We start from the raw sequence: 10580 nt of genomic DNA on the forward strand, positions 1-10580 counted from the left end.
TTCTGATCTCTGTCAAATAAATAAATAAAATCTTAAAAAAAAAAAAAAAAGACCAAAGCAGCCATCTTACAACCTCAAGATCTAACGTCTCAGGATTATCTCTACATTTGGATTCTTTTTTTTTTTTTTTAAAGATTTTATTTATTTGACAGAGAAAGGGAACATGAGCAGGGGGAGTGGGAGAGGGAGAAGCAGAATCCCCGCTGAGCAGGGAGCCTGATGAGCCCAAAGCAGGGCTTGATCTCAGTATTCTGGGATCATGACCTGAGCCAAAGGCAGATGCCTAACGACTGAGCCACCCAGGTGCCCCTCTACATTTGGATTCTGACAGGCCTTTCAACCACTCAAGATGCAGCCCCTCTCATGACCACAGGGGTTAAATACTACCCTAGGCAGTTACCCGCCCACTGATTTTGGAATGGGCTCATGGCCCATTCTCTGGGAGCGATTCTTCTGTCAGCAATGATCTCAGCTCTTGGATCTGTACCTGTTCGGCTTTGGCTAGTCACTGGGTGACCCAGTGAGATTCTATGATCTGGCTTCTGGACAGAACAACTTGGCTCCTAGGCTTCAGGTGGGAGGCAGGGGCACTGCTTGGAATAGTTTGGGTTCTAGGTAACAAAAACTCTACTCAAACTGGCCTCATCAGTGAGGAACTTAAGAGGAAGCCCCCAGGAGGCTGGGTTCCAGCCAGTTGATAGAGCATCTTGGTGAGGACATAAAGATCCCAGTTCATGTGTTCCCATCTTTACTGTTCCCACCACAGGAGACCGTACCGTTTTGCCCTTCATGCATGAGAGTCCCTGCTTCCACACAACATCATCAACAGGGCGGCTTGCCAAACATTTGGATTTTTGCCAATCTGATAGGTGAAAAGTAGTATCGTGCTGTTATTTTGGTGTTCACTGTTCTTATGATGAGTGAAGTCAAGCATTTTCTCATATGCTTAAGAGCTACCTGGTTTTCCTTTTTCTGTGAATGTTGTCTTTTTTTTAAAAAAAATTTATTTATGTATGTGAGAGACGGAGAAGTAGTAGACTCCCACTGAGCAGGGAACGCAGTGCAAGGCTTGGTCCCACAACCCTGGGATCATGACCTGAGCAGAAGACAGATGCTCAACCGACTGAGCCACCCAGGAGCCCATCTGGGAACGTTGTCTTTACCTGCTCTGCTTGCTTTTCATCTGGGCTGGTACATTGGACACAGGTTCCTTCTCTCTCTGCTCCGCCAGAACCAAGATGGCAGCCGCGGTTCCAGGCACTTAGATGGAACCTGGAAAACAGGAGTGTCCTACGTGTAGCCAATCTACTTCTACTTTCCAACACCCTTTTCTCTTTCCTGTTTCTTCTATAGACAAAAAGAGCCCAAAACTCACTTTCCCAGTCTGCCTTGCAGCTAACAGTGGCCACGTGACACAGTCCTGTCTAATGAGATGAAAGGGATGGGGCACCTGGGTGGCTTAGTCAGTTAGGCGGCTGCCTTTGGCTCAGGTCATGATCCCAGAGTCCTGGGATCGAGTCCCGCATGGGGCTCTCTGCTCAGCAGGGAGCTGGCTTCTCCCTCAATTAAAAAAAGAAAAGAAAAGAAAAGAAAGTGAAAGAAAGCCAGGGCATTTCTGGGAAATCTTTGATTAGAAAGACAGGTGTCGGTCACTGGCCACGTTCCTTTCTTCCCCTGCCTTACCATGACATAATGGCTGGAGTGGCAGCCTTTTTGACACCATAAGCGAAAGACAAGAATCACAGAGATGTCAATCCTTTAAAAAAAAAAAAAAGTATTTAAGTAGTCTCTACCCTGCACATGGGGCTCAAACTCACAACCCTGAGATCAAGAGTCACACACTCTTCAGACTGAACCCATCAGGCACCCCCAAGAGATGTTGATCCTGCTATTACTTGAGTCACCAAACCAATGCCAGGAACCACCTACGTCCAGACTTTTATGCTGAGTTCATTAAGTATCTTTGCTTTTTTTTTTTTTTTTTTAAAGTATCTTCACTCTTGAACCATACATTGTTTGTCAGTGGTGGGGAGGAGCTTCTGTTACTTGCTGATAAAAACATTTCTAACTGATGAAAACCTCCCAGGAAGTCACTTTCCCTTCTCTCTGGATTCCTCCTCAGGATATCAGACTGGATCATATGCCCTTTCCAGAAGCAACTGCCCTCAAGTGGAACAGAATTCCCCTTAGGCCAATGGGGTGACTCTTGAGGTATGGGGGTCACCTTTCCCTGAGACAAATGGATGCAAGAAAAACGGTGGTGGTGGGGGGAGATGTGGCACTTTTAGAAAGGAAGAGGCGAGCACGGCTGCTGGGGAGGCCGCCAGCAGGGCCCCATGTGTGCCATTAGCTCAATTTTGGGACTGGGGAGGGGGTAGCAATCTGTGCCTCACCTACATGTACCTGTAGCCCATTCAGGCTGCTCTAGGGCTCTGCTGGAATCCTGCTGTGTGCAGAAGTGGCCAAATACCCCACCTGCGAGGCAATAAGGTCATCGAAACCACTAATGAACAGTTAGTTCATGAGCGACACCTCTCTCAGTGAGGTCAAAGAAATGTAGATTTTTTTCCTCCCCCTTAAAGCAGAAATAAACTTTCCTCTATTTATGAATAGATTACACTAGTTCATCAATTCCATGGGGCAGGGGTACAATTTTCTTGTTTTCTACTTCATCCCCAATCCCTAGCAACTGAGAAGACATGCTGAACAGGACAGAACCTTTCCACAGACCTTAGAGAACTGCCTTCGCTCCGACAGCAACCCACTGACTGGGGGTTAGGATAACTCCGTCTGCCACCATCTGACCTAACTATACTAACAGCTGCTCCGTATTTCCCCGCCTCGGCCCCAGGATGACAAGCCGAGACTGGTCTACAGCCGGAGCTGGTGAACCCATTCGGTTCTCAGGAATCATCTCTTTCTTTCTGGGGCTTCCCAGATCACCTCTTTACCCTTGTTCAGCCCTGGGACCCAATATCTGAAGTCTCTACTTCCTTCCCTTGCAAAATGGGGGGGGGGGTGCAGGAGGAAGAAGACTTGTGCCCCTCGCTGACGTTCCAGCTCATTTTCCGCTGCAGTGTTTCAAAGACCACCAGCAGTGACTCAGTATCGTCCTCTCAGTAGCTGGGGCATAATTAGTCCGGACCCAAGGACCCGATTTCAAGAAGCCAGGTGCCCATTTGCAAACTCTGCTACCCACCTTGCACCAGCTAAGATCTAGTTCCTCCCTGGCGGGGATCGGTCATGCACACTCTTCTCCGCCAGGTCTGAAAGGCAAGGGGCCGGTCGCCCGACGGGCTTCCGCCTTCCCTGTGGCCCCCACCTCAGCAGCCCTCGCTCAGCTCCGTGACAGCTGGCTTGCTTTCTTTCATCTTCCTGCTCCGAGCAGAGCTCAAAGCTCCTTCTAATTGTCCCCGCTGGCAGGATTCTATTACGGTTGTTTATTTCCTCCATTATAAAAAGTCATATAAGCTCATTAAAGGAAATGTAGAAGATCCAACTAAGTAGGAAGACGAAGGGAGAGAAAAGCCTTCTGCCCCATTACCTAAACTCAAGCCTGGTTAATAAGTATCAGAAGCCCTTCTGACATGTCTCATTCACTTTGACGTGCCTCCTTTCTAGAATTTCCTAACCCCAGCTCAGGGTGAGAGAACAGAGCAAGAGAAGACAGGAGCAGAAAACTACAAAAACAACCAGAAAATGAGTAACGAAATGCCAATGAGTAAGTCACTATAGAATTTCCTTTTAAGTCTGAGCTCTTGGGGTGCCTGGGTGGCTCAGTGGGTTGGGCCTCTGCCTTCGGCTCAGGTCCTGAACTTAGGGTCCTGGGATCCAGCCCTGTATCGGGCTCCCTGCCTAACTGCTCAGCAGGGGGCCTGTTTCCCCCTCCCCCTCTGCCTGCCTATCTGCTTACATGGGATCTGTGTCTGTCAAATCAATAAAATCTTTTTTTTTTTTTTAAATATTTATTTATTTATTTACAGACAGAGATCACAAGTAGGCAGAGAGGCAGACAGAGAGAGAGAGGAGGAAGCAGGCTCCCTGCTGAGCAGAGAGCCCAATGTGGGGCTCGATCCCAGGACCCTGGGATCATGACCTGAGCCGAAAGCAGAGGCTTTAACCCACTGAGCCACCCAGGCGCCCCAAATCAATAAAATATTTTAAAAAATAAACAAATCTGAGTTCTAGCAGTGCTTGGCTGGCTCTGTTGGAGGAGCACGTGACTGGACCTCGGGGTCGTGGGTTCAAGTCCCACACTGGCTGTGGAGGTTACTTAAAGTAAATAAAAAACAATCTGAGCTCTACTTGTTAATGTTTTGTACAGCGTTCAGAGAGTAATTCTAGAGGCGGTGGGAAGGTGTACAAAGATTTAATTCCCAGCAAGGAGTGTTGTGTCCTCTAGGACAGCTGCATGAACGGGTCGAGATGCCGGGACAAGGGCGTTCCTAGAAGTAGCTTGTGCAAGCGCAGAAAAGGTTTGAGAGGACACGTCCCTATTATTACAAAACATCTTATGGGTGTTCTTTGGGGAGAAGGGGGTGGAAATGGAGAAAGGGGTAGGCTTTCACTTTTTCCTTTATAGGCCTGAAGAAAGAGACTGATTTTTGCAGAGATCCTTTCCTTAATTTCTCCGTTTGTGAAGTTTCTACATCTTCTATGGAGAATATATGTTATTTTTAGAATCACAGAAGTGTAACAGAAGTGTTAGTGGATGAATGGTGTCCCCCCTGCCCCCCAAATTCATTAGTTGAAGTCCTAATCCCCAGCAGCTCAGAATATGACTGTATTTGGAGAGAGGATGTTTAAAGAGGCCATTAAGGTGATGTGAAGGTATTGGGGTAGGCCCTAATCCAATCTGACGAGGTCCCTATAGGAAGAGATTAGGACACACAGAAGGAAGACCATGTGAGCTAAGGAGAGAGGCCTCAGATGGAACTAATCCTGCCGACAACTTGATCTTGGACTTCTAGAGTCCAGAACGGTCAGAAAACAAATCGCTGCTGTTTGAACCATCCAGTCTGTGGTTCTTTGTTACAGCGGCCCGGCAAATGAAGACACGACGTAATTAAAAGGAAAGAAAGGCAAGCAGATACAAGTACTTGGTATTTCAAGTTTTCACACTGCAAGATTTTGCTGGTCATGAGAAACCCAGAGGTTCAGGAAGTCATCTGTAACTTTTTTTTTCTCCTTTTTGCAGCTACAATTTGAGCCTCAGCCTGTGGGGCCCGGAGAAACGGAGGATCAAACAGAGCCAAGGTGAGGCCTCTTGGTTCCAAACTGCCACCAGCCGCCACTTAATATACACACACGCGCGCGCGCGCACACACACAGGTTCACGGAGCCCGAAAACAGGTCTTTGTGATAATGGTCTTCAACAGAAAGCCTGGGGCTGGGCTGGGAAAGAGAAACGGAGGGGTCCACAAGGGTGGTTCTTGGCCAGAGAAGTTTGCAAAGAAGCAGGTCCGATCCAGGGGCCACTCGGACCCATCACATACTCTAGGTGGGTCCCAGGCCCCATGGGAAATTGAATGAAAATAAGCAACCTCTCCCTACAAAGATACACACACACAGATTTTTGCACATTAATTCAGTGGTTTGTGTCTTCTCCCTTCCCAACATCTGTGTATGCTAATTAAAAACCCCTGCTCTCGGGCGTCCAGGTGGCTCAGTCAGTTAAGTGTCCAACTCTTAATCTTGGCTCAGGTCTTGATCTCAGGACACGAGTTCAAGCCCCATGTTGGGCTCCATGCCCAGCATGAAAAAAAAAAAAAAACAAAAAACCAACAAACGAAACACACCTTTGCTCTAGTTAAAAACAGAAAAAGTTAATTTCAGGAACACAAGTTTCAGTTGGAGTTCTGCTGTGCAAAACTGCCCTCCCCACCCCCGGCCCCCCCAGTTAGAGATAAGACTAACGGAAAGGTAAAAGGGCGGTCAGAGATAGCCTGGAAAGAAGCCAAGGAACCTGCACAAACATTTCCATGAAGCAGAACGGTGAAGGCTCCACGTGGCTCTAAATGCAACTTGCCTGACAGCAGCAGCGGCTGAAGAAGCATCTTTCCATGTAACGAGCACGGGAGAGGCGGCCCCAGCCGACAGTGTGGCCCTGGCTGTGTTTCCTCTCGAGCTGCAGCTCATCAGAGAGCAGAAAGATAGGTGGAATCAAGGTTCGGATGCAGAGGAAACTGGCCTGTAGGACGAGAAAGTGAAGTCATAAACACAAGACACCAGGGTTTAGGTGGACACATTCAAGGACTTTTGGGTGCTGTGGCGACAGGTCAGGCTTCGGACATTTGCACGGCTCTCTCCTACACTCTGAACGCCAGACAATGAAGGGGCAGAGAATAAAAACTTCTGGGCTGCACATTGGATGACTGGAAAAAACTTCTGCAAGAAGGTTCACTGCAGGGTTATCTATATTAGTGAAACACTGTCCTCAAATAGGGACCAGTGGGGTCGATGAGGGTGCGTTATTTGAAAAAGGATGCGGGAGGCTCCTGGGTGGCTCAGTGGGTTAAGCATGAACAGAGGGAGGGGCAGAGGGAGAAGTGGACCCCTCGCTGAGCAGGGAGCCCCATGCGGGACTCGATCTCAGGACCCCGGGATCATGACCTGAGCCAAAGGCAGATGCTCAACCCACTGAGCCACGGAGGCGCCCTGTTTGTTTGTATTTTAATAAAGAAATAAAATAAAATGCGGCTCCTAATATATTTACAACGACATCTGTGGCTTGCAGTGTGTGTTTACTAGACAGCGCTGGCCCAGGAGAACGCCTAGAACATAGGAGAGTCGTTGTAGCGACTCTCAGCTTGTTGAGTGCCTGGTGAACGGTAATCGCACGGCCGCTTTTGTTCCAGAAACTTCTCCCTGTGCCCTCTCTTGGCTCCACACGGCAGATCTCTGCCTGGAAGGCATTAGCTGTTTCCCTGCCTACCTTGTCATCTTTCTTCACCCAGTGAGAGCTCCCGGCCTTCACTTTTAGCTTCCCCTTCTCTGGGACCTCTCTAGAGGCGTCACCCCCACCGCCCCCCAATCACCCCCCCCACAATCTCACACCCTCACACCAACACATATGATTCAGGATTTCTGTGCAGGGACAAACTTTCTTGACATCAGTCCACTGTCCCCAACTGCTCCCAGCGGCTCTGGACCCCGAGCACCTCCTCTGCTCCACTGAGGTCACCTCATCTCGGGGCTATCATCCTTCTCGGTTTTCTCGTCAGGCCCCGCACGTCGGAAGCTCGATCCGTGCTGCTCAGACAGATGGCTCGTCGCCAGCAGGGGCTGTGGGCAGGCTGCCAAGAGGCTGCCCCACGCGGCCTTTACTCTGACAAATCCACTCCTGGGGCCCCGGGCTAGCCTCGGCCCGGCAGCTGGTGGAGAGGAGATCTGAGCCTCAGCTGCGAGCCTGGACTCCTCCAGCTCTCGGGAGACCAGCGCGTGCACCAGATGGCACATTTTCAATGCATTTAGCGGGGCGAGAACAGTTTTGTTTAGGAAAACATCTCGATCAGCCACTTTGGTTGAGGAAGGGGAGGGCGGGGCTGGGGACATGGCTGAAGGGACACGGTTAAACACACGAGGGACTAAAGAGCTTCACGGGCGTCTTCACAGGAGCCTGGGGAGAAGAGACCCCAAGAAGAGAGAAGACAGGGAAGGTCAGAGAAATGATATGAAGCGGGGGTTGCAATGCAAAACAAAATGGCAGGAGCCACAGCCCAGGATGAATTCCAGTGAGAAATTTCCAGTGGCAGGGACACCAAAGGACGGACGGATGGATGAACGGATCCCCCCCCCCCTTTTTAAAAGATTTTATTTATTTATTTGACAGACAGAGATCACAAGTAGGCAGAGAGAGAGGCAGAGAGGGGGAAGTAGGCTCCCTGCTGAGCAGAGAGCCCGATGCGGGGCTTGATCCCAGGACCCTGAGATCATGACCTGAGCTGAAGGCAGAGGCTCAACCCACTCAGCCACCCAGGTGCTCCCTTTTCCCTTCTTTTTAAAAACAGTCGTCACCCTGGGGTGCCTGGGTGGCTTAGTGAGTTAAGCATCTGCCTTCGGCTCAGGTCATGATCCCACTGTCCTGGGATCAAGCCCCATGTCCCCCCTTGTTCAGCGGGGGAGTCTGCTTGAGGATTCTCTCCCTCCCCTCCCCCGCTGCCCCTCCCCAAGCTCATGCTCTAATAAATCAATAAATAAAATTAAAAAAAAATAGTAGCCATCCTAAGATGTGTGAAGTGTGTCTCCCTAGTGACTGGTTATGTCGATCAACTTTTTATTTGATTATTGGCCACTTATATATCATCTTTATTTTTTTTTTAAAAGATTTTATTTATTTATCTGACAGACACAGATCACAAGTAGGCAGAGAGGCAGGCAGAGAGAGAGAGGAGGGGAAGCAGGCTCCCCGCTGAGCAGAGAGCCTGATGCGGGACTCGATCCCAGAACACTGAGATCATGACCTGAGCAAAGGGCAGAAGCTTTAACCCACTGAGCCACCCAGGCACCTTATATAACATCTTTAAAAGGTGAAGGAGAATGGGAGGCTCAGGCTTCCAGTTATGGGATGAACAAGTCACAGGGATGAAAGGTACAGCACAAGGGCACAGAGTCAATGGAATCGTAGGAGCTTTGGCAGGGGACAGGCGGGAGCTACACTTGCAGTGAGCCCAGGATAACATACAGAGCTCCTGAATCGCTACTTGTACAACTGAAACTAATGTGATATTGTTACATCGTGTGTCAACTACACTTCAATAAAAAAAGAAAGCTAGGGGCACCTGGGTGGCTCAGTGGGTTAAGCCTCTGCCTTCGGCTCAGGTCATGATCTCAGGGTCCTGGGATGGAGCCCTGCATCGGGGCTCTCTGCTCTGTGGGGAGCCTACTTCTCCGTCTCTCTCTCTCTCTCTGTCTGCCTATCTCTCTGCCTACTTGTGATTTCTCTCTGTCAAATAAATAAATAAAATCTTAAAAAAAAAAAAAAAAAAAAAGAAGAAGCAGCAGCAGGCTTCCTGCTGAGCAGGGAGCCCGACAAGGGGCTTGATCCCAGGACCCTGGGATCATGACCTGAGCCGAAGGCAGACGCTTAACCAACTGAGCCACCCAGGTGTCCCACCTCTGTCCATTTTTTAACTGGTTGTTTCCCCAGTGTTGAGCTGTAGGAGTTATTTCTAGTTTTTGGTTATTAAGCCCCTATCAGATCTATGATCTCTAAATATTCTCTTCCATTCTGTGGGTTGCCTTTTCATTCTGTTAATTGTTTCATTTTGTGATACAGACCTATTTATCTGTTTTTCCTTTTGTGGACTGTCACGTCCAGAAAATAATTACCAAATCCAAATCCAGAAAGGCATACACTTTTCTGTTATGTTTTAAGAGTTTTATAGTTTTACCTCTTGTGTTTTTGATCCAGTTTGAGTTAATTTTTGTATACGGCGTGAGGTAAGGGTCCACCTTCGTTCTCTTGTATGTGGATGTCCAATTCTTCCAGCACCGTTGATGGAAAAGACTATCCTTTCCCCACCGAGTAGTCTAGGCACTCTAGCTGAAGATCAACTACCCCACGCACGATGGCTTATTTGTGGGCTCTCTACTCTATCCCGTCAGCTTATGGTCTGTCTTTATGCCAGTAACATGCTGCCTTGATTACTGTAACTTTTTTTAAATTATTTTTATTTTTTTATTTTTTAAAGATTTTATTTATTTATTTGACAGACAGAGATCACAAGCAGGCAGAGAGGCAGGCAGAGAGAGAGGAGGAAGCAGGTTCCCTGCCGAGCAGAGAGCCCGATGCGGGGCTCGATCCCAGAACCCTGGGATCACGACCTGAGCAGAAGGCAGAGACTTTAACCCCCTGAGCCACCCAGGCGCCCCAATTACTGTAACTTTTTAAAAAAAGATTTTATTTATTTGAGAGCAAGAGAGAGAAAGCACAGAGAGAGAGGGAGAGGGAGAAGCAGACTCCCGCTGAGCAGGGTGCCTGACATGGGGCTTGATCCCTGGACCTTGAGATCATGACCTGAGTCCAAGGCAGCCGCTCAACCAACTGAACCACCCAGGCGCCCCTGCAGTAACTTCTTGAAATTAGGAAGTGTGAGACCTCCAACTTTGTGCTTCTTTGTCAAAATTGTTTGGCTATTCAGGGTCCCTTGAGATTTCATATGAATTTTTTTTTTAAAGATTTTATTTATTTATTTGACAGAGAGAGATCACAAGTAAGCAGAGAGGCAGGCAGAGAGAGGAGGAAGCAGGCTCCTGGTTGAGCAGAGAGCCCGATGCGGGGCTTGATCCCAAGAGCCTGGGATCATGACCTGAGCCGAAGGCAGAGGCATTAACCCACTGAGCCACCCAGGCGCCCCAAGGACCTTTCTTTTTTTAAAGAATTTCTTTTTTTTTTTTTAGGGGCACCTGGATGGTCAGTTGGTTAAGTGTCTGCCTTTGGCTCAGTTGTGATCCCAGGGTCCCGGGATCCAGACCTGCGTGGGGCTCCCTGCTCAGCGGGGAGTCTCCCCTCTGACCCTCCTCCCTCTCTCTTATCTCTCTCCCCCAAATAAATAAATCTTTTTAAAATTTATGTATTA

At 48.7% G+C, this 10580-nt stretch overlaps 1 long non-coding RNA gene across 2 annotated transcripts; it reads left to right on the top strand.

The window, feature by feature from the left end:
* Nucleotides 1-2112: 2112 nt before the first annotated feature.
* On the top strand, nt 2113-6722 carry LOC131999039 (uncharacterized). Of its 2 annotated transcripts, none has more exons than XR_009398995.1 (3): nt 2113-2211; nt 2687-3721; nt 5198-6722. It is a non-coding gene; the product is annotated as an uncharacterized LOC131999039 (long non-coding RNA). The 2 variants fall into 2 exon arrangements; XR_009398996.1 differs by having other exon boundaries at nt 3622-3721.
* Nucleotides 6723-10580: the final 3858 nt, after the last annotated feature.

This window comes from Mustela nigripes, chromosome 13 (assembly GCF_022355385.1).
Source record: "Mustela nigripes isolate SB6536 chromosome 13, MUSNIG.SB6536, whole genome shotgun sequence".
Classification (NCBI taxonomy): Eukaryota; Metazoa; Chordata; class Mammalia; order Carnivora; family Mustelidae; genus Mustela; species Mustela nigripes.